The 27,001-nt window shown below is 42.4% G+C and overlaps 4 non-coding genes across 4 annotated transcripts; all 4 read left to right on the forward strand.

Moving 5' to 3' along the window:
- Window positions 1–1,933: 1,933 nt before the first annotated feature.
- Window positions 1,934–2,147, forward strand: LOC117442997 (small nucleolar RNA U3). Its single transcript, XR_004551596.1, has one exon. It is a non-coding gene; the product is annotated as a small nucleolar RNA U3 (small nucleolar RNA).
- Window positions 2,148–3,176: 1,029 nt separating this feature from the next.
- LOC117442995 (small nucleolar RNA U3) lies at window positions 3,177–3,391 on the forward strand. Its single transcript, XR_004551594.1, has one exon. It is a non-coding gene; the product is annotated as a small nucleolar RNA U3 (small nucleolar RNA).
- A 2,012-nt stretch (window positions 3,392–5,403) lies between these two features.
- LOC117442996 (small nucleolar RNA U3) lies at window positions 5,404–5,618 on the forward strand. The gene has a single exon (XR_004551595.1). It is a non-coding gene; the product is annotated as a small nucleolar RNA U3 (small nucleolar RNA).
- A 2,012-nt stretch (window positions 5,619–7,630) lies between these two features.
- Window positions 7,631–7,845, forward strand: LOC117442998 (small nucleolar RNA U3). The gene has a single exon (XR_004551597.1). It is a non-coding gene; the product is annotated as a small nucleolar RNA U3 (small nucleolar RNA).
- The last annotated feature ends 19,156 nt before the right edge of the window (window positions 7,846–27,001 follow it).

The following is a 27,001-nucleotide window of genomic DNA, read 5'->3' on the forward strand; positions in this document are numbered from 1 at the left end:
CTGTTTCTGGGCTTTAACTTGAATCTGATACAGCAGTGTTTCTCAAACTTTTTCATACCAAGGACCACTTAACCAATAAAAAGACACTCGCGGACCACCTAACTCCACAAATATCCAAAAACACATAGTTTTTCTAGAACAGATTACAAATCGCCTGAAAATGGTACAAACCGGCGGCATCATGTGTAGGGTTGGGTATCGTTTGAATTTCCACGATTCCGATTCCGATTCCGATTCTACTTTTCGATTCCGGTTCTTAACGGTTCTCGATTCCGATTCTTTGAGGGGCAGGGTAAAAAAATGATACATGCTTCTTCCACCAAAAAAATTACATTTATTCGAGAAACTTTTACACAGGTTAGTTTAAAGTAATATTCACATTAATCAGTCTGTTTATATTCACTGCTATGTAACTTTAACCTGAGAACCCCTGAAGCTACAACAGTGCAACTTTTAAAAACAGTTCTTGTTGAGAAAAACAAGCATATCTGCCTTCTCAGGCATACCGGGAAGAAATGTTTGAACATTTTGAAGTAAAATGCTTCAATCTGGTGCACACGCAGAATTACTAGAGACTAGATCTAGGGGGTACAACTCCAAACACCCATATGAAAAAGATCGGTTTACATTTGAATAATTAAATAACAAATAGCCTACATGTAATGCATTTTATTTTTGTTGTTCATTCATATCTTATTTTACTATTTTATTTATGCATATTTTTTTATCTCTCCAGTTTAAAACGATATGTCTGGTTTACTGTCCTATAGTATACATTGGAATGATTTCAAACCTGTTTTATCCCAATAATTATAAAGGAGTGCCTTGGAAATATGTGTTTACGTAAATTGTGATCAAGCCGTTTGAGACTCACTGAGATAACTTAGACTAAAGTGAACTATCTAAACACTGAGAGTCCTTTACCTCACTGAGCTGAAGTTATCAGCCTCTCAGTCTGACTGGAGAGGACTCTCCCTCCACATCATTGTAGAAACATCTTCTTCTTCCGTCAGAGCAGCTAGCACCAGATGCTAATAACAACAGCGCCGGTTCCAGTGCACCCTCGTGAGCTGCGGTTGCCAGATAAGCCAACATCCCCCATTTTCATCACTTGCAGCGCCCAACGTACAGGGCAAATGAAAAGTGTAACCGGGATGAAAAGGGTGTTACATTTACTTAATTATGAATGTTGTTACATCAAGGCCGAAAATTAGGATGAGCACCAACGGTCAAAACATTTATTTTTTCTCCCAGAGCTGTCAGCGCAGCGCCTCCACAGATCTGGCGCCCTAGGCGAACATTTATAATGCCAGTGCGACAGGCCGGCCCTGGTCTCAGGTTACACTGTAGGAAATGTAGATACAACGCTACATTTCCCGCCCCGCTGCAGTCATGCAGTAGGCTACGGAGAGCGGCGAGAAACATTTCCTCAGGAATCGAAAAGCGGAACCGAAATTCACATTTCTAAATGATACCGTTGGAATCGAAATGTTGGAACCGGTTCCGAACCGGAACCGGTTCTCGGTACCCAACCCTAATCATGTGTGACGAAGGTGTTGCGCTGGGCTATATCATGCAATCGAAGGTGAAACTTAAGCTTGCTCCATTGCGGAGGTATTCCCGCGAGAGTGCGGAAAACTTAAATTAACTTATTTATTTAAAATGTGAAATGTTACCAATATACTCACGGACCACCAGTCCGTGGACCACACTTTGAGAAGCACTGTGATACAGGCATAGTTTAACTTACGTTAAGGTCTTACTGTTTATCATAAGGATAATTGATGCTTTGCCACAAGCTAACTTGTATTGCTGTTAATAACATCAATCACATGACTTGACGAAATGGACACGTTTATTATTGTTAGGCAGGAACCCTCAGTGATAGTACGTTTCCTGTGAATGAGATGCAGTTTTCACCCTTCAACAAACTAAGACTATACTTTCAGGGATCATTTCTATAGTTATGACTTGAGAAATGTGTTTCTAAAGTGATTGGTCTCGCTACCCACGATGATGAGACGTGGTATTCCCTTCTGAGCGTGAAGCGGACACAGAGTAATGATTCAGTTCATATGCTCTCTGTCATTGATGATCGCTCTTTGCTTCTTCTGGAGTATTGAGGAAGGGAATATGATCAGAGTGGTGGTCAGTATCAGTACAATATAACAACTTCTTAAATAGGTAAATACTGTGACATGTTTTATGTCTCGATAGGTTCAAATATTTCGTCAGCTCGTAACATTTTCATCAGACTTTATTTAATCCAGTCAGTGGTCTTTGACTTAACGCAGCCCTTATTCTCGAAAACAGGTACACTTGAACAGTGTTGTGAGGAAAAGTCATTGTTTGAGCTCCAGACACCACAGCACACAGTCAGTACGCCTTTTGTTTGTCCAAATGTTCCACTTTAAAGATCTGTCAGCTCTGTTTAAAGCCAGTGTTTTAACTGTAATTTAAGTTTTGATACAGGCTAAAATCAGTGTTGTTCAAGTCAGAGTCACATGGTCAATTTCACCTGTTGCTGTGTCCTCAGCAGCTGCGGAATGAACTGTGCTTGTTTTACCCTGCAGCTATTTTCTGTGTTCACCTATAGAGGTAACTGTTTCTGGGCTTTAACTTGAATCTGATACAGCAGTGTTTCTCAAACTTTTTCATGCCAAGGACCACTTAACCAATAAAAAAACACTCGCGGACCACCTAACTCCACAAATATGCAAAAACACATAGTTTTTCTAGAACAGATTACAAATCGCCTGAAAATGGTACAAACCGGCGGCATCATGTGTGACGAAGGTGTTGCGCTGGGCTATATCATGCAATCGAAAGTGAAACTTAAGCTTGCTCCATTGCGGAGATATTCCCGCGAGAGTGCGGAAAACTTAAATTAACTTATTTATTTAAAATGTGAAATGTTACCAATATACTCACGGACCACCAGTCCGCGGACCACACTTTGAGAAGCACTGTGATACAGGCATAGTTTAACTTACGTTAAGGTCTTACTGTTTATCATAAGGATAATTGATGCTTTGCCACAAGCTAACTTGCATTGCTGTTAATAACATCAATCACATGACTTGACGAAATGGACACGTTTATTATTGTTAGGCAGGAACCCTCAGTGATAGTACGTTTCCTGTGAATGAGATGCAGTTTTCACCCTTCAACAAACTAAGACTATACTTTCAGGGATCATTTCTATAGTTTCTGACTTGAGAAATGTGTTTCTAAAGTGATTGGTCTCGCTACCCACGATGATGAGACGTGGTATTCCCTTCTGAGCGTGAAGCGGACACAGAGTAATGATTCAGTTCATATGCTCTCTGTCATTGATGATCGCTCTTTGCTTCTTCTGGAGTATTGAGGAAGGGAATATGATCAGAGTGGTGGTCAGTAGTGATGGTGAGATGAAGCCTTATGAAGCTTTGAAGCTTTCCAGCCAATTGGTTCGCAAAAGGGTTCATCTCATGAGGCTTCATCATGGGCTTCATTTGAACACAAACCCCCTGTTGGTCAAAGTGTGTAAAACAGGCAGATTGGACATCTCAACAGTGTGCTCGATCTCATACCGAGTTCCCATTGAGTAAAGCCTTAGAATAACTCTAAACAACGAACATAAAATCTTATTTTCATGTTAACAATATTGTATTTATTCCAGTTTAATGATTGTGATTGAAAAGCCTAAGGAGGCTGGTAAACATTGCAAAGAGGGATTTGTATTCCTTAATAATATTCGTAAACTTAACCATGTTGTAGCCTGAGAAAGGCTAAACCATATCAAAGAATACATTTATTAACTACATTATCTCATTTAGCTGTAGCTTTTATAAATAAAAAAAAGTACGTATTGTTCAGTCGTTGAACCAGGAACCCTGCCGTCATGAGTCAACTGCTTTCCAGCTGAGCCACAGCACACACACTAAAGCTCCCTGAAAACAAAGCAACATATTTATTCCTGTATTTATTCATTTATTTATTCATGTTTTTATTCCTACATGTATTTATGCTTGTATCTATTTATACTTATGACATGTTCCGACCTCTATATAAGTGAGGGTCTGAGCTCTCTTGATTCCATCGTGTCAGCGGGCCCGGGTGCAGGAGGGGTAATATGGTTCTTATTATAGATCCATGGGTATGAGCGTTGTGGTTCAACGGTTCAACCGATCTGAATCGCTTCCTGAAGCAGTCACGTGGTACCGACAGACAGCGAGGCTTCGTTTGTCATCGATGACGTCACTGGCCCAAAACGATACAAGCCTCGATACATGCTTCACAAAAAGCTTCGGCGATTACTCGACACACGCTCCGAAGCCTCGGTGCAATACGTAACATCACTAGTGGTCAGTATCAGTACAATATAACAACTTCTTAAATAGGTAAATACTGTGACATGTTTTATGTCTCGATAGGTTCAAATATTTCGTCAGCTCGTAACATTTTCATCAGACTTTATTTAATCCAGTCAGTGGGAGCTGTCGTTGTCGCTAGTGATTTGGTATTTGACTTAACGCAGCCCTTATTCTAGAAAACAGGTACACTTAAACAGTGTTGTGAGGAAAAGTCATTGTTTGAGCTCCAGACTCCACAGCACACATAGTCAGTACGCCTTTTGTTTGTCCAAATGTTCCACTTTAAAGCTCTGTCAGCTTTGTTTAAAGCCAGTGTTTTAGCTGTAATTTAAGTTTTGATACAGGCTAAAATCAGTGTTGTTCAAGTCAGAGTCACATGGTCAATTTCACCTGTTGCTGTGTCCTCAGCAGCTGCGGAATGAACTGTGCTTGTTTTCCCCTGCAGCTATTTGCTGTGTTCACCTATAGAGGTCACTGTTTCTGGGCTTTAACTTGAATCTGATACAGCAGTGTTTCTCAAACTTTTTCATGCCAAGGACCACTTAACCAATAAAAAAACACTCGCGGACCACCTAACTCCACAAATATCCAAAAACACATAGTTTTTCTAGAACAGATTACAAATCGCCTGAAAATGGTACAAACCGGCGGCATCATGTGTGACGAAGGTGTTGCGCTGGGCTATATCATGCAATCAAAAGTGAAACTTAAGCTTGCTCCATTGCGGAGATATTCCCGCGAGAGTGCGGAAAACTTAAATTAACTTATTTATTTAAAATGTGAAATGTTACCAATATACTCACGGACCACCAGTCCGCGGACCACACTTTGAGAAGCACTGTGATACAGGCATAGTTTAACTTACGTTAAGGTCTTACTGTTTATCATAAGGATAATTGATGCTTTGCCACAAGCTAACTTGTATTGCTGTTAATAACATCAATCACATGACTTGACGAAATGGACACGTTTATTATTGTTAGGCAGGAACCCTCAGTGATAGTACGTTTCCTGTGAATGAGATGCAGTTTTCACCCTTCAACAAACTAAGACTATACTTTCAGGGATCATTTCTATAGTTTCTGACTTGAGAAATGTGTTTCTAAAGTGATTGGTCTCGCTACCCACGATGATGAGACGTGGTATTCCCTTCTGAGCGTGAAGCGGACACAGAGTAATGATTCAGTTCATATGCTCTCTGTCATTGATGATCGCTCTTTGCTTCTTCTGGAGTATTGAGGAAGGGAATATGATCAGAGTGGTGGTCAGTAGTGATGGTGAGATGAAGCCTTATGAAGCTTTGAAGCTTTCCAGCCAATTGGTTCGCAAAAGGGTTCATCTCATGAGGCTTCATCATGGGCTTCATTTGAACACAAACCCCCTGTTGGTCAAAGTGTGTAAAACAGGCAGATTGGACATCTCACCAGTGTGCTCGATCTCATACCGAGTTCCCATTGAGTAAAGCCTTAGAATAACTCTAAACAACGAACATAAAATCTTATTTTCATGTTAACAATATTGTATTTATTCCAGTTTAATGATTGTGATTGAAAAGCCTAAGGAGGCTGGTAAACATTGCAAAGAGGGATTTGTATTCCTTAATAATATTCGTAAACTTAACCATGTTGTAGCCTGAGAAAGGCTAAACCATATCAAAGAATACATTTATTAACTACATTATCTCATTTAGCTGTAGCTTTTATAAATAAAAAAAAGTACGTATTGTTCAGTCGTTGAACCAGGAACCCTGCCGTCATGAGTCAACTGCTTTCCAGCTGAGCCACAGCACACACACTAAAGCTCCCTGAAAACAAAGCAACATATTTATTCCTGTATTTATTCATTTATTTATTCATGTTTTTATTCCTACATGTATTTATGCTTGTATCTATTTATACTTATGACATGTTCCGACCTCTATATAAGTGAGGGTCTGAGCTCTCTTGATTCCATCGTGTCAGCGGGCCCGGGTGCAGGAGGGGTAATATGGTTCTTATTATAGATCCATGGGTATGAGCGTTGTGGTTCAACGGTTCAACCGATCTGAATCGCTTCCTGAAGCAGTCACGTGGTACCGACAGACAGCGAGGCTTCGTTTGTCATCGATGACGTCACTGGCCCAAAACGATACAAGCCTCGATACATGCTTCACAAAAAGCTTCGGCGATTACTCGACACACGCTCCGAAGCCTCGGTGCAATACGTAACATCACTAGTGGTCAGTATCAGTACAATATAACAACTTCTTAAATAGGTAAATACTGTGACATGTTTTATGTCTCGATAGGTTCAAATATTTCGTCAGCTCGTAACATTTTCATCAGACTTTATTTAATCCAGTCAGTGGGAGCTGTCGTTGTCGCTAGTGATTTGGTATTTGACTTAACGCAGCCCTTATTCTAGAAAACAGGTACACTTAAACAGTGTTGTGAGGAAAAGTCATTGTTTGAGCTCCAGACTCCACAGCACACAGAGTCAGTACGCCTTTTGTTTGTCCAAATGTTCCACTTTAAAGCTCTGTCAGCTTTGTTTAAAGCCAGTGTTTTAGCTGTAATTTAAGTTTTGATACAGGCTAAAATCAGTGTTGTTCAAGTCAGAGTCACATGGTCAATTTCACCTGTTGCTGTGTCCTCAGCAGCTGCGGAATGAACTGTGCTTGTTTTCCCCTGCAGCTATTTGCTGTGTTCACCTATAGAGGTCACTGTTTCTGGGCTTTAACTTGAATCTGATACAGCAGTGTTTCTCAAACTTTTTCATGCCAAGGACCACTTAACCAATAAAAAAACACTCGCGGACCACCTAACTCCACAAATATCCAAAAACACATAGTTTTTCTAGAACAGATTACAAATCGCCTGAAAATGGTACAAACCGGCGGCATCATGTGTGACGAAGGTGTTGCGCTGGGCTATATCATGCAATCGAAAGTGAAACTTTAGCTTGCTCCATTGCGGAGATATTCCCGCGAGAGTGCGGAAAACTTAAATTAACTTATTTATTTAAAATGTGAAATGTTATCAATATACTCACGGACCACCAGTCCGCGGACCACACTTTGAGAAGCACTGTGATACAGGCATAGTTTAACTTACGTTAAGGTCTTACTGTTTATCATAAGGATAATTGATGCTTTGCCACAAGCTAACTTGCATTGCTGTTAATAACATCAATCACATGACTTGACGAAATGGACAGGTTTATTATTGTTAGGCAGGAACCCTCAGTGATAGTACGTTTCCTGTGAATGAGATGCAGTTTTCACCCTTCAACAAACTAAGACTATACTTTCAGGGATCATTTCTATAGTTTCTGACTTGAGAAATGTGTTTCTAAAGTGATTGGTCTCGCTACCCACGATGATGAGACGTGGTATTCCCTTCTGAGCGTGAAGCGGACACAGAGTAATGATTCAGTTCATATGCTCTCTGTCATTGATGATCGCTCTTTGCTTCTTCTGAAGTATTGAGGAAGGGAATATGATCAGAGTGGTGGTCAGTATCAGTACAATATAACAACTTCTTAAATAGGTAAATACTGTGACATGTTTTATGTCTCGATAGGTTCAAATATTTCGTCAGTTCGTAACATTTTCATCAGACTTTATTTAATCCAGTCAGTGGGAGCCCTCGTTGTCGCTAGTGATTTGGTATTTGACTTAACGCAGCCCTTATTCTAGAAAACAGGTACACTTAAACAGTGTTGTGAGGAAAAGTCATTGTTTGAGCTCCAGACTCCACAGCACACATAGTCAGTACGCCTTTTGTTTGTCCAAATGTTCCATTTTAATGCTCTGTCAGCTCTGTTTAAAGCCAGTGTTTTAGCTGTAATTTAAGTTTTGATACAGGCTAAAATCAGTGTTGTTCAAGTCAGAGTCACATGGTCAATTTCACCTGTTGCTGTGTCCTCAGCAGCTGCGGAATGAACTGTGCTTGTTTTCCCCTGCAGCTATTTGCTGTGTTCACCTATAGAGGTCACTGTTTCTGGGCTTTAACTTGAATCTGATACAGCAGTGTTTCTCAAACTTTTTCATACCAAGGACCACTTAACCAATAAAAAAACACTCGCGGACCACCTAACTCCACAAATATCCAAATCACTATGTGACTAAGTCACAGGGCATGATTTCTTGCATTCATGACACTTCATATACGCATTTTGCGCAGTCCGGTCAGCTCGCTAAACAGAGGGAGGAGCATCAGGTGATTATGCAGAGCTGCGTGTCTCCATCAGACTCAGCAGGGGGGTATACTACGAAGCAGGATTTTCGTTTAGCAAGATAACTTCTGGGATTTCCGGTACTACGAAGCTGGTTCACTTATGTTAAGAAAGCTTAATTAAATATCTGCCACAACATAAGTAACCAGATCAAAGTAACATTACGTAGCCTGCAGTCCGCGGCACTTTGAGTGCAGACGTCGATGTGTCCCATTATCATTCATATCACATCATATCACATGCATCATAATGTATCATCTATTTCCTTATCTGAGTCAGCCGAGCCGTATCTGGCTGTGCAACATTCACAGTGTCACATACTGTATGCAGAAGTATTATTTTAAGCAACACATTAAGTTGACGAAACACTCGAGTCAAATGTAATTAAAGTCAGATGCACTCGTGTCTTGGACGGGGCAGTGATATCATAAACCTGTTAATGTACGCATTCAAACACTTGTTCTCTTACCAGCTGTATTCACCTTGCAGGTGCAACTATGTGGCTTTTATCCTGGATAAAGTGTTTAAGTCATGGATGTTTAAAGTTTAACTTCTTCATATGTCTAATATTATAGTTGACTTAACATTCAGGAAGTATGACGCTGCGCTGTCAGTACGCTTCTTCATGTTTGTGATTGGACGCATGCTCCAGATACCACCCCTTTTATGTGAACGCGCACCTAACTAGATAGGACACTGCTGGCTTCAGTGAACGAGTTGATAGCCAGCGTTGTAGGACCGTTTAGCGAGAGCGGCTTTGTTTTGGATTAAGTCAACCGGATAACTCAAAACTAGGGGTGTAACAGTTCACAAACATTTCGGTTCGGTACGTACCTCGGTTTTTAGGTCACGGTTCGGTTCGGTACGTTTTCGGTACAGCAGAAAAAATTATCACAAAACATAACATATATTTTTTAAATTATTATTAAACTGTGAATAATGTATTCACTCAAATAAATACAAAATATAATAAAATAAACATTAAGGTGCAGCATTTCGATGAACTGAAATAATCTGTATTTGAACTTTACTGTACTAGTACTCACAAAACATAAACTATTAGTTTTGGGTTTTTAATTATTATTAAACTATGAATATTCACTCAAATAAATATAAAATAAAATGAACATTTAAGGTGCAGCTTTTCGATGAACTGAAATAATCTGTATTTGAACTGTACTGTACCTAAGCAGCCAGTTTGTACGGAAGAGGATTAGGGCCACATTCATTTTTTTTGTAAGGATTTGAAAAAAAAATGTTTTTTTTTTGTTCTGAGAAAAAAGTCAGAATTCTGACGTTAATATCAGAATTCGCGTTGAACACAATGGGAGCAAATTACTCTGAACGCTGCGACGCAGCACCTGAGATTACTTCCAAGAAGTTGTTGTTCAATTTTTTACGTTTAACGTTATATTCGTTCGGTACACTTCGGTACACACGTGGACCGAACCAAAGGGTCCGTACCGAATAATTTCGGTACGGGTACGTGTACCGTTACACCCCTACTCAAAACATATCCAGGATAGGTTGAACTAGATTCGTAGTATACCCCCCTGGTCGGGACCAGGTTAGGTTGCAGGCTAAGAGCTCAACACAGTGAAAGCACTACCTGCTGACCAATCAGAGCTCAGTGTGCAGAGTTTAAAGCGATCAAGTCATATTACAGGAGAAAGGAAATACAGAAAAACTGCCGTTTTTCACCGACTGTGTGAACGTGAACATTAATAGAATATCACCTCCCATCTTCAGAGCAATCTGACTAATATAACATTAGCGTTAAGAAAGCTTACTTAAATATCTGCCACAACATAAGTAACCCGATCAGAGTAACATTAAGTAGGCCTACAGTCTGCGCAGGGGCGGATCTAGACAAATATTCATGGGGTGGCAAGAGGGTGGCAGGAGATTTTGAGGGGTGGCATCCCCTGACAGAAGTATATGCTGATTTAAATCGCAATTATATCAATCAATTAGGGGTGTAACGGTACACGTACCCGTACTGAAATTATTCGGTACGGGCCCTTCGGCTATATTCGGTAACGAATATAGCGTTAAACGTAAAAAATTGAGAACATGAACAACTTTCTGGAAGTAATCTCAGGTATATATCATAGAGCGACCAAGTCATTTCATTGGACGAGAGGCATACTATGAGAGCTGGTCACAGGGATGCGTTCAAATGTAGTCAGTAATTTGAGGAACTGTCGAAATGTCGAAATGATCCTCCAGCATCATTGAAGTCTCCGGTTTGGGAAAATGTTGGTTTCGCAGTTACGTACAAGGATGACGGACAAAGACAGGTGGACCGAACCAAAGCTGTTTGTCGGCATTGTTCAACTAACATTGGTTACGCGGCTGGTAATACATCACACTCATTTGAAAAGGCATCACCCGAATGTGAATATCACCGGTACCAAAAGAAAAAAGACTGAAGTGCAAACCCAACTCCCACTAGCATGTAAGCCTCCACCACTCGCAGAGAGTTCAGACCGAGCCAAAGCTATTACAAACGCCAAATATCCTTATGTTGCCATGTTAGCAAAGCGCTACCTGGCTGTATCTGCTGCCACTGTCCCTAGAGAGGGTGTTCTCCACAGCAGGAGACATTGTTAGTGCCAGCAGATCTGCCATTTCAGCAAGCAATGTGGACAAGTTCATCTTTCTTTAAACAACATGAAAATACAATGACAAGCAAGTCCTAATGTCAAGCTGGCTGCTTAGGTACTAGTACAGTTCAAATACAGATTATTTCAGTTCATTTTTTTGAAATGCTGCACCTTAATGTTTATTTGACTATATTTTGTATTTATTTGAATACATTAGTCACAGTTTAATAATAATAAAAAAAAAATATTTAATGTTTTGTGATAATTTTTTCTGCTGTACCGAAAACGTACCGAACCGAGACCTAAAAACGAGGTACGTACCGAACAGAAATGTTTGTGAACCGTTACACCCCTACAATCAATGTTAACTTGGAAAGCCACAATATTAATATTTTAACTCAATCACATAGGTGATATTATTGTGGCACATCAGTAAAGCCTTACATATAAGGTGGCAGACGTAATTTAATGAATTTTAACTGAACAATAACTGAATGAGTTTGTCTCACTCTTAGACCAGCAGGGGTACCAAATCTATGCAGACTGCTGCAATAAGTACATTAATTAACTGTCTCATCGATGTTTGTCTGAATGAATATGATAATATTAACAATCATATTATTCCTATCAGCTGTCAATCACTGTTAATAAATACTACTAATAATAATAGATTTAATTTGTTAGCGTTTTTACAGGTGCTCAAAGACGCTTTACAGTTATAGTGAAGAACTGTTATGATTCACATATTCATTTATTATTGAATAAACTATATTTTTTGGAGGAGTTAATGATGAATGTTCATCAAGATGCTTGCTCACCCTCCTTCAAATTTGAAAAACAAGTAATGATATCATTATTGATATACAGTTACAACCTTGACATCAGAAAGAACAAATATTAAAGAAGTGACTAACTGCATCAGTTAGGGTTAACAAACGTGTATTCAGCTAAAACACATCGCTGCAGTTATGATCCAGTGGTAGGTCCTTACCTACTGGCCTAGTTAAATCAAAGTGGTTACTTTCTGTTGGCTGGGCAGTGTAGTTTTACACACCGTCTTATTTTACTTTTTCAGGACGTAAAACTGTTTTTTGGGGGCAGACCCCCTCAAAGAAAACAATATATACACGCATACAAGGTCATCATCTTAACAGTTTGTTATTCTCATCGAGTCATCCGTGAGCAGAGCATCAAGTTGGCATGCCTATTCTTTCACATACAGTGACGTGACGAGCTACCCACAATGCAACGCGCGCCATATATATATAAATACGCCATTTTCCTGGAGGTGCTAATATCCTGGAGGTGCTAATATAAACAGCTAGCTAAAGTAGCCAGGCAGAGCGCACTAGGTTTTTTTTCTGAATTAACGACCGAAGAAATCGCTGCATGTCTTCGGATCTCTGGACTTGAGGGGTGTGCTCTAGGTCAGTGTTTCTCAAACTTTTTCATACCAAGGACCACTTAACCAAACTCCACAAATATCCAAAAACACATAGTTTTTCTAGAACAGATTACAAATCGCCTGAAAATGGTACAAACCGGCGGCATCATGTGTGACGAAGGTGTTGCGCTGGGCTATATAATGCAATCGAAAGTGAAACTTAAGCTTGCTCCATTGCGGAGATATTCCCGCGAGAGTGCGTAAAACTTAAATTAACTTATTTATTTAAAATGTGAAATGTTACCAATATAGTCACGGACCACTAGGGGGCGCTCACGGACCACACTTTGAGAAGCACTGTGATACAGGCATAGTTTAACTTACGTTAAGGTCTTACTGTTTATCATAAGGATAATTGATGCTTTGCCACAAGCTGTGGAAATTGATGTGAGATATTGTACCAAAGAAGTGATACATGTAAAAGGGCAGAAAGTCTTGTTGCAATTTCCAGACATTAAAAGAGGTCTGTTGAGTTTCCCTGGTAATTATCAAATAGTAGCAGTTAAGTGAATACTGTTCAAGCAATACCTGTGTTTGTGTTTTATAGTGATTTCTCTGTTTTGATCCTTTCATAAATGTGAGGACTAAAATGGCGAGAGACAAAGGGCTGTAAAAAATAAGTTTTATTGCAGTGGGGGAGGTCGAGGTATGCAGCACAGGGTGAGTGGGTGTGGGGAGAGGAAATTCTGTTTGAGATCTCTGGCAGGCCAGGTTTTAAGGAAATCTATGTATCTTGAATAAGTATATGTGTGAGTTTATACATTCCTGTGTGTTAATAGTTGAAGGAACAAAAGGTACATTTTTCCTCTCCAATATAGAGAGGTTTTTTATAGATTTCTGAAACAATGTTCCCTTTTTTTGTTAAAAACAATAGTTTTTTCTTTGACCTTTTACCTGTTTATCAAAAGAGTGTTTTAAGCTATTTGTGAAGAAGGAAGATGCAGAATTAAGGGTGATTTCTGTTTGGAGTGTAAAGATTATCCCTGATAATGTTTTCTGGGTTAAACCATCGATAAGTTTTACAAATGGGGAGGGACATTTTCCTTGAGTTTTAATGAGGTGCCTTCCCAACACCTGTGGCTTTCAAAGCTGCTAGGCGCTGATTTCCCTGTGAGATAGCGTTTTGGTATCTCCCCAATGAAACGCCACCCCTTCTTTTGTATTAGGGAAATGTTTTTCTGGTGGTTGGGTCTCTCTTCATGCGTTGACAAGACGATAGGATGTCCGCAGTGCGTGAATAAGGGCGGGAGTACTCCACACATTGCTTATATGATTCTTTGAATTGTATAAGTAATGTATTATATTATATCGTATTGCATTATTATTACTACTTTGTTTAATTAAAACGGATTATTGTTTAACTGGTATCCTGGTGTCTTCTAATTCATTCCCTGTTATGATTTCAAGCAGGACTCGTCAAAACAACACGCGGTGAGGAGTTGGGTTGTAAACACCCCCACCTCGCAACAAGTGGTGACCCGACGTTAGCGAGTAGGAGTTCACAGAGAGTCACATCAGGAGCCAGCGGACGAAGCAGTCCAGGGGGGCACCTCGAAATACTTCTGACAACTAAAAACAGAGCTCTATACAAAAACACAGGTAAGCACGGATACCCGTTACACTCGAAATCTGTGATTTGGATATATTCAATTTTTTTAGAGTTGTCAGGAATATTTCTCAGTGTCATAGACTTTATGATAAAATAATGCAATGCATATATTAGTATAGGTAGGTAACGACGGACTACTGATCTGATAAGATAGTGTAATGCATACATTAGCATAGATAGGTAACGACGGACTATAATTGTGGTATAATTATGCAGTACATATAGAATAAAGTAGGTAACTTTGGACTACTCTATGATGATAAAGCAAAGGTGGAGAACCTAGGGGATATGCTACACGTGATGCGACGAGAAATGTAAGAAAATGGTGCAGGGCCCCGTTGGTTTTTACAGAAATCAAGTCGGCAATTTCAAGTCGGAAGTCCAGTGGGTTTCATAAGAAATGATATCCACCCAGGACGAAACTGAATAATACTTCTTCAGCCTCATAGGACGCTGGAGTGTATTATATGTAATAAATCCAAGGGAGAGATACGCAAATTTCAAAAAGCCATTTTGAAACGAACGGAATCTCGTTCTCTTGTTCTGTGGGGTTATTAATCTAAGAAGCTAAACGTGACGATAATGTCATAGTCTGCTCCATCATTCACCAGTAGTTTTCCATTCACCTGTCTCACCTGTTTTCCACACCCACTCGTTAACTCACTCTCTTTCTCTTCTGCACCCATTAGCTTCTGCCAGTATTTAAACTCGCACCTGACACACACTCTTTGCCAGATTGTACTTTGCCTCATGCTTGTCTCTCCCGCGTTCAACACTAGATTGCCTACCCGGTTCCGACCCTGCCTGTCCCCGACCTGCCTGCTCTGCCTGTTTCCTGATCCTGCCTGTCCCTCGACTATCCTGCCTGGCCTGTTATCCGACCCTGCCTGTATCCACGCTGACCGCCTCGCTTACTCCCTGACCCTCTGCCTGTCCCTGACTCACCTTCTGCCCGCTGTCCTCCGGTGCGTTATACTGCCCGGTTGGTATTCCTCCGATCCAGTGGAATCTCCAATAAAGGATATTACCAATTCTCCTTGGTTTCTCGAGTGCTGCATTTGGGTTCTCCTTAAGACTGTGACAGAACAATCTGGCCAGAACATGGACCCAGCGCACTCCTCTTCACCAAGAGACCGTTTCGAGAGAGTTGAGGACGCTCTCCAGAGGCAGGAAGCCTCGATAGCCGCCCTGGCCACCGAGGCTCATCATGCTACATCTTCACATGACCAGACGCTAACCTATTTAGCTGCGCAGCTACAGCAGCTAACGGCTACTGTGCAGCAGCTAGTGGCAGGAGTGGCTGCTCCAGCGCCTCTTCCTATGCTGTCGACACCCGCTTCTGCATCACCTCTGATGGGATTTACCCCGGAGCCTCGGGTGGGAACTCCGGAGCGCTACGCCGGGGAACCGGAGGGCTGCAGCCCGTTTCTTACGAACTGTTCTATCCTGTTTGCACTGCAGCCACACACTTTCGCTTCTGAAGCTGCTCGTGTGGCGTTCACGGTCAATCATTTGACTGGGAAAGCCCGACTGTGGGGCACAGCGGAATGGGAGCAACAAACACCCGCCTGCTCTTCGTTCCCCGCTTTTTCTGCGCAGCTGCGCAAGGTGTTTGGACCCGTGTCTGTGGGTCCAGACGCTACAGGAGGACTATTGAACCTGAGCCAGGGTAATGGATCTATAGTGGATTATGCCATTGAGTTTCGCACCCGGAGCCGCCTCAGCAACTGGAATTCTGCAGCCCAGTGTGACGCCTATCTGCGTGGGTTGGCGGATTACATCAAAGATGAGCTTGTGTCGTTTGATTTGCCCAATTCACTGGATGGGTTGATTGAACTGACTTCCCGCATGGATCGGCGCATCCAGACACGGAGACGGGAGCGACGATCGGCGGAAGTTCAACATGCCTGGGCGCCCCGACGTCCGAGTTTGGCTGCGACTCCTCACCTCACTCCAGAGCCGCAACCAGGGGGGGATGAGCCCATGCAGGTGGGTCGCACCAATCTCACTTTGGAGGAACGTGAGCATCGCAGACGTCGTAACCTGTGTCTCTACTGCGGCCGGGCCGGCCATTTCGTTTCTCACTGCCCGGTAAAAGGCAAGGCTCAGCAGTAATGGGGAACATACTGGTGAGCCAAACCCCTGGATTTGTTCCCACTCAGAGACCATTGAGCCACGCCAGGTTGCTATTGCCGGATAGCTCTCAGGCTCTTGCAGTTTTTATTGACTCTGGTTCGGACGCGAGTATTATGGATGAAGAGCTTATGCTGCAGTTGGGTATAGACCGGGTTCCCTTATCTCGCCCAGTTCCAGCCAACGCCTTAGACGGTCACCTGCTGGGGACAGTGACTCATCAGACTGTCCCCGTTCACATGCTCCTGTCTGGGAACCATCACGAGACTATTCAGTTTCATGTTCTCCGGTCTCCACATATCCCGCTTATCCTGGGTTACCCATGGCTCCGCCGCCACAACCCTAACATTGACTGGGAGACGGGAGCCATTTTGGGATGGAGCCCCTCTTGTCATCAGATCTGTCTGAAACAGGCTGCCGCGCCTCAAAGCTCGGGGAACCCCAGCCAAGTTCTGGATGTTACAGGAGTTCCACCGGAATATCTGGACTTCAAGGAAGTATTCAGCAAGTCGAGGGCTACTTCCCTACCACCACACCGGCCCTACGACTGTGCCATCGACCTGCATCCCGGCACCAGCCCTCCCAGGGGTCGATTGTACTCCCTGTCTGCTCCGGAAAGAGTTTCCATGGAGACTTATATCAATGACGCTCTGGCGGCTGGGATTATTCGCCCGTCCTCATCACCTGCTGGCGCAGGGTTCTTCTTTGTAGAGAAGAAAGACAAGACCCTAAGGCCCTGTATCTACTTTCGGGGTCTTAATAACATTACAATCAAGAATCGATACCCACTGCCTCTTATCTCTTCTGCATTTGAGTTGTTGCAGGGAGCAACCATATTCACGAAGCTGGACTTGCGTAACGCGTACCACTTGGTACGTATTCGCGAGGGGGATGAGTGGAAGACCGCCTTCAACACCACCTCGGGGCACTACGAGTACCTAGTCATGCCTTTTGGGCTTACCAACGCCCCTGCAGTATTCCAGGCGTTGGTAAATGATGTGCTCCGAGACATGTTGGACCGACACGTGTTTGTTTACTTGGATGACATCCTGATCTTTTCCAAGACACTGAAAGAACACGTGCACCACGTCCAGGCGGTTCTCAGGAGATTACTCGAGAACTCGCTGTTTGTTAAAACGGAGAAGTGCGAGTTTCACACATCCTCTGTCTCTTTTCTGGGATACATCGTGGGACAAGGGAGCATCGAGATGGATCCTGCCAAGGTTGATGCAGTCACTTCCTGGCCGGTTCCAGATTCCCGGAAGCGGCTACAACAGTTCCTCGGGTTCGCCAACTTCTACCGGAGGTTCATTCGTGGATACAGTACCTTGGCCGCTCCTCTCACAGCCCTGACCTCCTCTAAGGTCATGTTCCAGTGGTCCTCCTCGGCTGAGGAGGCATTCCAGAACCTTAAGGCGAGGTTCACCTCCGGCCCCATCCTCCGAGTACCCGATCCTGTAAGACAGTTTGTTTTGGAGGTGGATGCTTCTGATATGGGGGTGGGAGCCATCCTGTCTCAGCGAGCAATGGACAGCCAAAAACTCCATCCCTGTGCTTTCTTTTCAAAGCGTTTGACTCCAGCGGAAAGGAATTATGATGTGGGAAACCGGGAGCTGCTAGCAGTGAAGTTGGCTCTGGAGGAGTGGCGTCACTGGCTCGAGGGGACCAGTCAACCTTTCCTGGTGTGGACCGACCACAAGAATTTGGAGTACATCCGGTCGGCCCGCAGACTGAATTCCCGACAGGCTAGATGGGCCCTTTTCTTCACTCGGTTCAATTTCTCCCTCTCCTACCGCCCTGGTTCTCGGAACATTAAGGCTGACGCTCTTTCTCGTCAGTTTGGAGAGGGAGGTAACATTCCCAGGGGCTTGGACACCATCCTTCCGACTTCTCAGCTCGTCGCCGCCCTCATCTGGGAGGTGGAGGAGAGGGTCAAGGCTGCCCAGCAGGACCAGCCGGGACCCAGTGCCTGTCCTCCGAACCGCCTGTTCGTTCCGCAGACGTTGAGGTCTGATGTTCTCCAGTTGGCTCATAACTCCAGACTCACCTGCCATCCTGGGATCCAACGCACATGGGAGGTAGTCCAGCAAAGGTTCTGGTGGGCAACACTTAAGGAGGACACCAGGGAATTTGTTAATGCCTGCCCCGTTTGCAATCAGAACAAGTCTTCTCACCAAGCTCCTGCTGGTCTCCTACGACCTCTGCCTATCCCTCATCGCCCCTGGTCTCACATTTCTTTGGACTTTGTTACTGGTCTGCCACCGTCCAACGGACACACTGCCATCTTGACGGTGGTAGACCGATTCAGTAAGATGGCTCATTTTGTGCCGATACCCAAGCTCCCCTCAGCTAAAGAGACGGCAGAGCTGGTCCTGCTCCATGTGTTCCGGCTCCATGGGCTGCCTACTGATGTGGTTTCCGATCGTGGTCCTCAATTTTCCTCGGTGTTCTGGAGGGAATTCTGCACGCTCCTTGGGGCCACGGTCAGTCTGTCATCCGGTTTCCATCCGCAGTCCAACGGTCAGACAGAAAGAAAGAACCAGGAGATGGAGACAACCTTACGATGTATAGTCTCCAAGAACCCAGCGGCCTGGGCTAAACAGCTGCTCTGGGTCGAGTACGCCCACAACACTCTGGTCAGTTCGGCCACCAAGCTGTCCCCATTTCAGTGTGCTTACGGGCTTCAACCCCCTCTGTTTCCGGCCCTGGAGAGGGAGGTTACCTGTCCGTCCGTCCAGGCTTTCATCCGTCGTTGTCGACAGACCTGGAATCAAGCCCGGAGAACTCTCGTCTGTTCGGCCAACCGGTACGCCTCCTCTGCCAACCGCCGACGTTCTGAAGCACCTGTCTACCAGGTGGGCCAAAAGGTATGGCTTTCCTCCCGGGATATTCCTTTACGGGTGGATTCAAAGAAACTTGCACCTAAATTCATTGGACCGTTTGAGATTGTCAGAATAATCAATCCCGCAGCAGTAAGGCTAAGACTGCCTCGGACTCTGCGGATCCATCCCACCTTCCACGTTTCCAGGATCAAACCTGTCCGAGAGAGTGCCTTGGTTCCTGCGATCCCTCCCCCACCACCCCCCCGGATGATTGACGGCGGGCCTACATACACTCTCCGACGACTTCTTCGTTCCCGTCGCAGAGGAAGAGGAGTCCAGTACCTGGTGGACTGGAAGGGTTACGGCCCTGAGGAGAGGTGTTGGGTTCCAGCTCGTCATGTGTTGGACCCCCGGCTCATCAGGGAGTTCCATCGGCGTAATCCCGAGCAACCGTCTAAGACCGTCACGTTGACGGGCAGAGACACAGGGAGAGTCTCTCCTCTTACCGTCAGCTCGTCAGAGGAGGACAGCGAGGGGCAGGCTTCTGATGAGGATGCAGATTCCCACAGGGGGCAGGAGAGGGAGGCGGAAAGAACTTTTTCAGATGAGTACTAATCCCACCTCCCACCTTCATCTGTAGATTAGCATTTAGGGACGTCAGGAGCCGTCCATTAAGGGGGGGGTTCTGTCATAGTCTGCTCCATCATTCACCAGTAGTTTTCCATTCACCTGTCTCACCTGTTTTCCACACCCACTCGTTAACTCACTCTCTTTCTCTTCTGCACCCATTAGCTTCTGCCAGTATTTAAACTCGCACCTGACACACACTCTTTGCCAGATTGTACTTTGCCTCATGCTTGTCTCTCCCGCGTTCAACACTAGATTGCCTACCCGGTTCCGACCCTGCCTGTCCCCGACCTGCCTGCTCTGCCTGTTTCCTGATCCTGCCTGTCCCTCGACTATCCTGCCTGGCCTGTTATCCGACCCTGCCTGTATCCACGCTGACCGCCTCGCTTACTCCCTGACCCTCTGCCTGTCCCTGACTCACCTTCTGCCCGCTGTCCTCCGGTGCGTTATACTGCCCGGTTGGTATTCCTCCGATCCAGTGGAATCTCCAATAAAGGATATTACCAATTCTCCTTGGTTTCTCGAGTGCTGCATTTGGGTTCTCCTTAAGACTGTGACAGATAAAGGATTCTGTTGACCTGGGTTTCGGCTCCATGAGGATGTCACATAGCTGAAAAGCCGTGTCGAAGCGCATTCTAAGGTCGCATTATCTGTTGAAATAAACATCGCACCAAAAAAGCTCGATAGACTGTACGGGGAATAATTTTATGTGAATAACTACTAATAAATAAGGGAGAAAAGACCAGATAAATACGCAAAGTTTAAGCTGGTTGCTCTCAGAAACATCTTTCCCCTCAAGTGAGGTGGAACTGGTGAGGTGCCGCCATCTGGTGGAAGTATTTTGTAGTACTTCTTGCATTATTACATTCCATTTGACTGGCGCCTTTAATCCGAAGCGACTCACAATAAGTGCGTTAGACTAGGAAAATAAAAAATAAGAACACAGGATAATTGAAATATATATCTGGGTTAATAGAGCCAAAACATTACAAGTACTACTCAACTGCCTTTCGGTAAGCCAGTCCGTTAATAGCATTATAAGTGCTTCTGGTAGTACTTCTTGATTAATATAATATAATATATATATATATATATAAATATACATCATTCAAAGTGGGGGTGTAATACTTCAGTTTTTTACACTCAAAATAGTTACACATTTGAATTAAGGGCAGGACAGTTAAATAAATACATTAACTACGTTAGGAGTAACGACGAGTATTGTCCATTATATTAATAAATAACACTGAACACATAGCAACCTAGTCAGATAAATAAGATATAATCACCATGGAGGGACAGTTTGAAAATAAAGATTTACACGTCCCAATTCCCGGAAGTTTCCGAGAGCAATGGAGATAGACTGAGAGATTGATTCTCAGTGGACTCAAACAGGGAGACAAGAAAAAGGCTTGTGCCGACCTTGGGTTCCTCCATAAAAAAATGATAGAAGAAGACAGAGTGGGAGGAGATGAAGCTCTAGGAAATTTAAGCTCAGCTCTAAATGTTTATGAACGACAACTTGTAAAAAACTGGGTGACCTAAACCAAAAAAAGCACGGATTAGTAGGCCGGAGGAAACTAAACAAAGAAAAGGAGGAGTTAGATAAAATACGGAGGCTTTGTCATAATGCAGCACTCGCCATGAACGGAGTAGCTGTTACCCACTTCACAGCTTTCCTCTGAAAAAGGAGGGAATAACATTGAAGATTAATAGATCAATGTGTCGTAGATATTTAAATAAATAAGAAACATTGCATTGTGAATTTCATGGTATTTGTCATTTACTGAGAAGTTTACTTATATTTCGAAGGCATTTATTGCATACAGTAACGTTGAGGGAAAGTAATAATACTGTTTGCTGAGTATATGAAGCAGGTTAAAGTTTGATTCAAATTGAACATAATAGTGGATTATTCCACCTAGTGTTTTTATAATATCATTAGTAGACATTAATTGTGTTTGTAAGTTTATGAAGAAAGAGTAGAAAGTAAACGGGAGGTTGTTATGAGTTTGTCAGTCAGAATGAATCTGTTAAAGGGTTACGCATGACAGAGGTGTTGCACAAACACACCGGTGATTGATGAGAGGAAACTTGAGCCGGCAGCTGCAGGGCACAGGGAGGAAAGAGAAAGACAAGTGGATGTTTTGAAGTGTTCAGAGAGAGTAAAACTGGTTTCTAAATAATGTCATATTGTTTTGTGAGTAAACATGAAATAAAAATATATTTACTAGATATAACAACAACAGGCTTAACTAGGTTGACAGAAAACTGCTATTAACCAGTTTCAGCAGCTACTGTCATATCTGTGTTCTAAAGAGAACATATGTTGCATTTACAATTCATATTAAGGAAGTTCACAATTGATACCATTAAAGACCTTTTGTGGTTTCAAATTAAAGAAGATTTTAAAGATGAAGTAAGCAGGACTTCAACTAGACAAAAGAGATTTTACAATGTGGTTTTACTACTTTTAATGGAGTAAAGAATCTGGGTAGACTACTGCCATTGATTTGTTTTGACATTCACATGTTTCAGCATTCCTGACCATATAGACACTCAGCCGTTTTATTTTGTAACCCTTGGGGGGAGAGATTTAAATTGAGTTTATCTCCAGTTGCTGGTTTTATTGTGATTTACAGCGGCACTGGAAAGTTGTGCGCCACCTTTGGGTTGTACTCTGAATCAGTGTGTTGGTGAAGAGTTGCTCACTACAGAAACAGAAGAACTGTGCAAAGAACGCATCTGAGGAGGGTTTGACATTTTGCGTGTACCTCGTTGCCAAGGCAACAGTGGTGGGAAGAGGAACAGCAGTTTTTGGGGGATTCCTGCTGTGCAGAGGACAAGTGTGTCTGCTGACTGTAGCACATTGATCCAGAGGTGCCTTCCCCCTCAGGACATCCCAGTGCAAGAGTTTCATTGATCCTATTGACTACAGCTGCAGAGGACAACGCATTACTGACTGTTCACAATGTGACAAGATCTTGAGACAGGCTGGTCTCAGACGGTTCAGACTCTGAGGAAAATATGCGATGATTTGACAGCATAACTGTGCAAGAGTTTTCCAGAGGGTGGTGTACAACAATAACATTAGTGTTTGAGAGGGGAGGCTGATTGTTTAAGCGATGGTCTGGAATACTGAAAAGATTAAAGTTTAATATTCTTGGTTGACAAACAACACATCTGATTATTAGGTCACACATAATAATTTAGACATATAAACTAACTATGAGTAAAGGGATGAATGGAGTTCATATCCTAGGGAGGGTTAGTTAGGTTGCGAATACTTCGCAGGGTATTTGCTAATGTATTTTGAAGAACAAATAACAAGGACACAAGTCCAATTTTGTTTTGTTTTTAGATTAAATTGTCCGTTACCAAAACTGTTCACCTTGTGTCTAGATTTGGACTTTGATGGTAAGGGAGCATTTAGGCTTATTTTTATACATCTGACATTTTAAAATATGTTGGCTAGTCACCAGATAGACATTGGTTAAGAACTTTTCTGAAGATTGAATATTTGTTCCATTTCTACATATTCCTATTTAAAAAGTAATTTTAGAGTAAAGAGGGCTGATGCTGAAATGGGAAATAATGTGGGGCCTTCAATCACCCAGTAAGGGTGCATATTATTGATGACCAATAGGGAGGAGGGGTCACTCGACCCACCCTGCAGTGGTTTTAAAATCTTACTTGCGGCTTCACAGGAAGCGCACGGCACCAGATTATGAGTTTAGAGGACTAGAGGCACCACCTCCTAATGGACATTCATTTAGTTAGTAATTAACTGACATTTAGAGATGTTAAAAAGTAAAAACATACCTACCATGAGGGATGATTCCTAAATTCAGCTACAAACCATTGATGAAATTACTTCTGTTTTTAGGTCCTTGATAAAGGAAGGAGTGATTGTTACATGTTCAGGACACCCAGGGTTCCACGCATTGTTAAAGAGGGTAACATTGTTCTTTAAGTGCACCAGAATTGAAGATAAATTAATAGAATGAGTTATGGAATACATAGCAGAGCTTTACAGATCCTAGTAATGTTTTGACACAAGATAATAGTGATGTACACAAGTTTCTGAATGACATCTATTAGACGTGTTGATATTGATTAGGTGTTAATGAACTGCAGTAGTAGTACAATAAGGAAGTGACATTTTTTGGCTAACACTTTTCAGGGAATTTGGGAAAACAGAGATATCTTGAACATTATAGTTGTAATTGTGAATTAATAAATGGTGGCGCTCCATATATACAGATTTTTATAGACGGAGGATGCTGGCCTGTGCTGGAACATCTCTGCAGGGCACGACACATGGCCAAAAAGACTGAGACCAACTGACCGACAGGGTAACTTGGGAAGGCACTGTCAATGACTGACTCTGAGGTGTACCTGACCAAAACCTGACTTTACAACCTGACAGTGTGAGTGAGTGTATGTTTGCATCTGATCAGTGCAACTGCATGATTTAAAACGATGACTAATCAAGCATGTTTTGGACTAACACATTATTTTTGTGTGTTAATAATGTGTGAAATGAGAGGTTTCCTAACATTGCACAAAAGGGGAAACCGTTTCTAACCTACTTGATATTTCACTCCCACAGGAGGTGGCGGTTTGCAGAATGTGAAACTCAAACTATGACATTTGAAGATTCTGTTTCTTTTAGGACTGAAAGATGGAGAGAAACACTTCATTTCACTGAAGTGTTTACTGTGGAAATAATGGATGTACATTTGGGAAAAATGTTTGGTATTGTCTTATAATCCATTATGACCTGAAGGTTTTCTTCCCATGCAGGATTTTGTTTACACATGAGATAATGTGTAAAAAAGGAGGAGTGTAAACTTCACAATGTACATTTTTTTCTCATTTAGGGACTGAAAGGAACCTGCTGCCCCAACTCGATTGTTCAATCTGACCATTGATTGACAGTTTTAGAATTGACCTGCTCCATATTTGGGGATAACACACTGTTTGATGAATGTTGACATGTCTCTAATATTGATTGAGTTATAGCAGGTAACACAGATAAAGAATCAGTGGCCAAGGGGCTACCAGAGAGATGTAAGTCCAGAATGAAATACTGAAGAAGCTGACCTGTGAGTAATGTGTCAACTAATGTTTCAACAGGTATTAAAGTAACTAAGGTTTGAAATGTAGAAAGAACATATTTACAGTTAAAGTTCAAACATAGTAATGTAATGAGATAGAATGTAATTTGGACAACATCATGTAACTAGCCTGGTAAAGAAGTAAAAGCCATAGACTTTATTGTTGAGGTCATTATGGGGATATAGATGAGAATAAGAATAATGCAAGATTTCTTTTCAGCACTGTAGCCAGGCTGACAGAGAGCCACAGCTCCATTGAGCCTTCTATTCCCTTAGCACTCAGTAGTAATGATTTTATGTGCTTTTTTAACGATAAAATTGTTACTCTTAGAAACAAAATTAATGACCTCTTGCCTTCGACCAGTATAGTGTTATCAACAGCTCCCGGAATCGTAAGTTCTAATATTACACTAGATAGTAAACTAGAATGCTTTTCAGCCATTAACCTTGAACAATTACATTCAATGATTCTCTCTTCTAAACCATCAACGTGCATGTTAGACCCAATTCCAACTAAGCTGTTGAAGGAAGTTTTTCCATTAATTAGCACTTCTTTATTAAATATTATGAATATGTCTTTATTATCAGGCTATGTTCCACAATCATTCAAAGTAGCAGTGATAAAACCGCTTCTTAAAAAGCACAACCTCGATCCAGAGGTTTTAGCCAACTATAGACCTATTTCTAATCTTCCGTTCCTCTCAACAATTCTTGAGAAAGCGGTCGCAAAACAGTTGTGTGATTACTTAAAAAACAATGATTTATTTGAAGATTTTCAGTCTGGCTTTAGAACACATCATAGCACAGAGACAGCTCTGGTTAAAGTCACAAATGATATTCTAATAGCCTCAGACAAGGGACTTGTCTCTATTCTTGTTTTGCTCGATCTTAGTGCTGCATTTGATACTATCGACCATGATATCCTATTGCAAAGACTAGAGCACTTAGTTGGCATACAGGGAACTGCTTTAGGCTGGTTTAGGTCCTATCTATCTGAACGCTCTCAGTTTGTACGTGTTAACGATGAATCTTCCACGCAAACCAAAGTTAGCCATGGAGTGCCACAGGGCTCAGTGCTCGGACCTATTTTGTTCACATTATATATGCTTCCGTTAGGCAATATTATAAGGAATCATTCTGTAAACTTTCATTGTTATGCGGATGATACTCAACTATATTTATCAATCAAGCCTGATGAAATTAATCATATAAATAAAATTCAAGACTGCCTTAAGGACTTAAAAACGTGGATGACCTTAAACTTTTTGATGTTAAACACGACCAAAACTGAAGTTATTGTACTTGGCCCGAAGAATCTACGAAACAAATTATCTAAAGACATACTAACTATGGATGGCATTAATTTGGCCTCCAGTGAGACTGTAAGGAATCTTGGTGTTATATTTGATCAGGATTTATCCTTTAACGCCCACATAAAATCAATTTCAAGGACCGCCTACTTCCATCTACGTAACATTGCAAAAATCAGGCATATCTTGCCTCAAAACGATGCAGAGAAACTAGTCCATGCATTTGTTACTTCTAGGCTGGATTATTGTAACTCTTTATTATCAGGGAGTACTAAGAAGTCAATCAAGTCGCTTCAGCTGATTCAAAATGCTGCGGCTCGTGTACTAACCAGAGTTAGGAAAAGGGACCACATTACTCCTGTTCTGGCTGCCTTACACTGGCTCCCTATAGAACACAGGATAGAATTTAAAATTCTTCTTCTCGCCTACAAAGCCCTTAATGGGCAGGCGCCATCTTACCTTAAAGAACTCATTATACCCTACTGTCCTACTAGGGCATTGCGTTCCAAGAATGCAGGGTTGTTGGTTGTTCCTAGAATCTTTAAAAGTACAATGGGAGCCAGAGCCTTTTCTTATCAAGCTCCACATTTGTGGAATCAGCTTCCAGTTTGTGTTCGGGCGGCAGACACCCTATCCGTTTTTAAGAGTGCGCTTAAGACCTTCCTTTTTGATAAAGCTTATAGTTAGGGCTGATTAGATTCAGCCCCTAGTTTTGCTGATATAGGCTTAGTTTGTCGGGGGACATCTTACTTCTTCCTTC

Source organism: Pseudochaenichthys georgianus, unplaced genomic scaffold (genome assembly GCF_902827115.2).
Source record: "Pseudochaenichthys georgianus unplaced genomic scaffold, fPseGeo1.2 scaffold_520_arrow_ctg1, whole genome shotgun sequence".
Taxonomy (NCBI): domain Eukaryota; kingdom Metazoa; phylum Chordata; class Actinopteri; order Perciformes; family Channichthyidae; genus Pseudochaenichthys; species Pseudochaenichthys georgianus.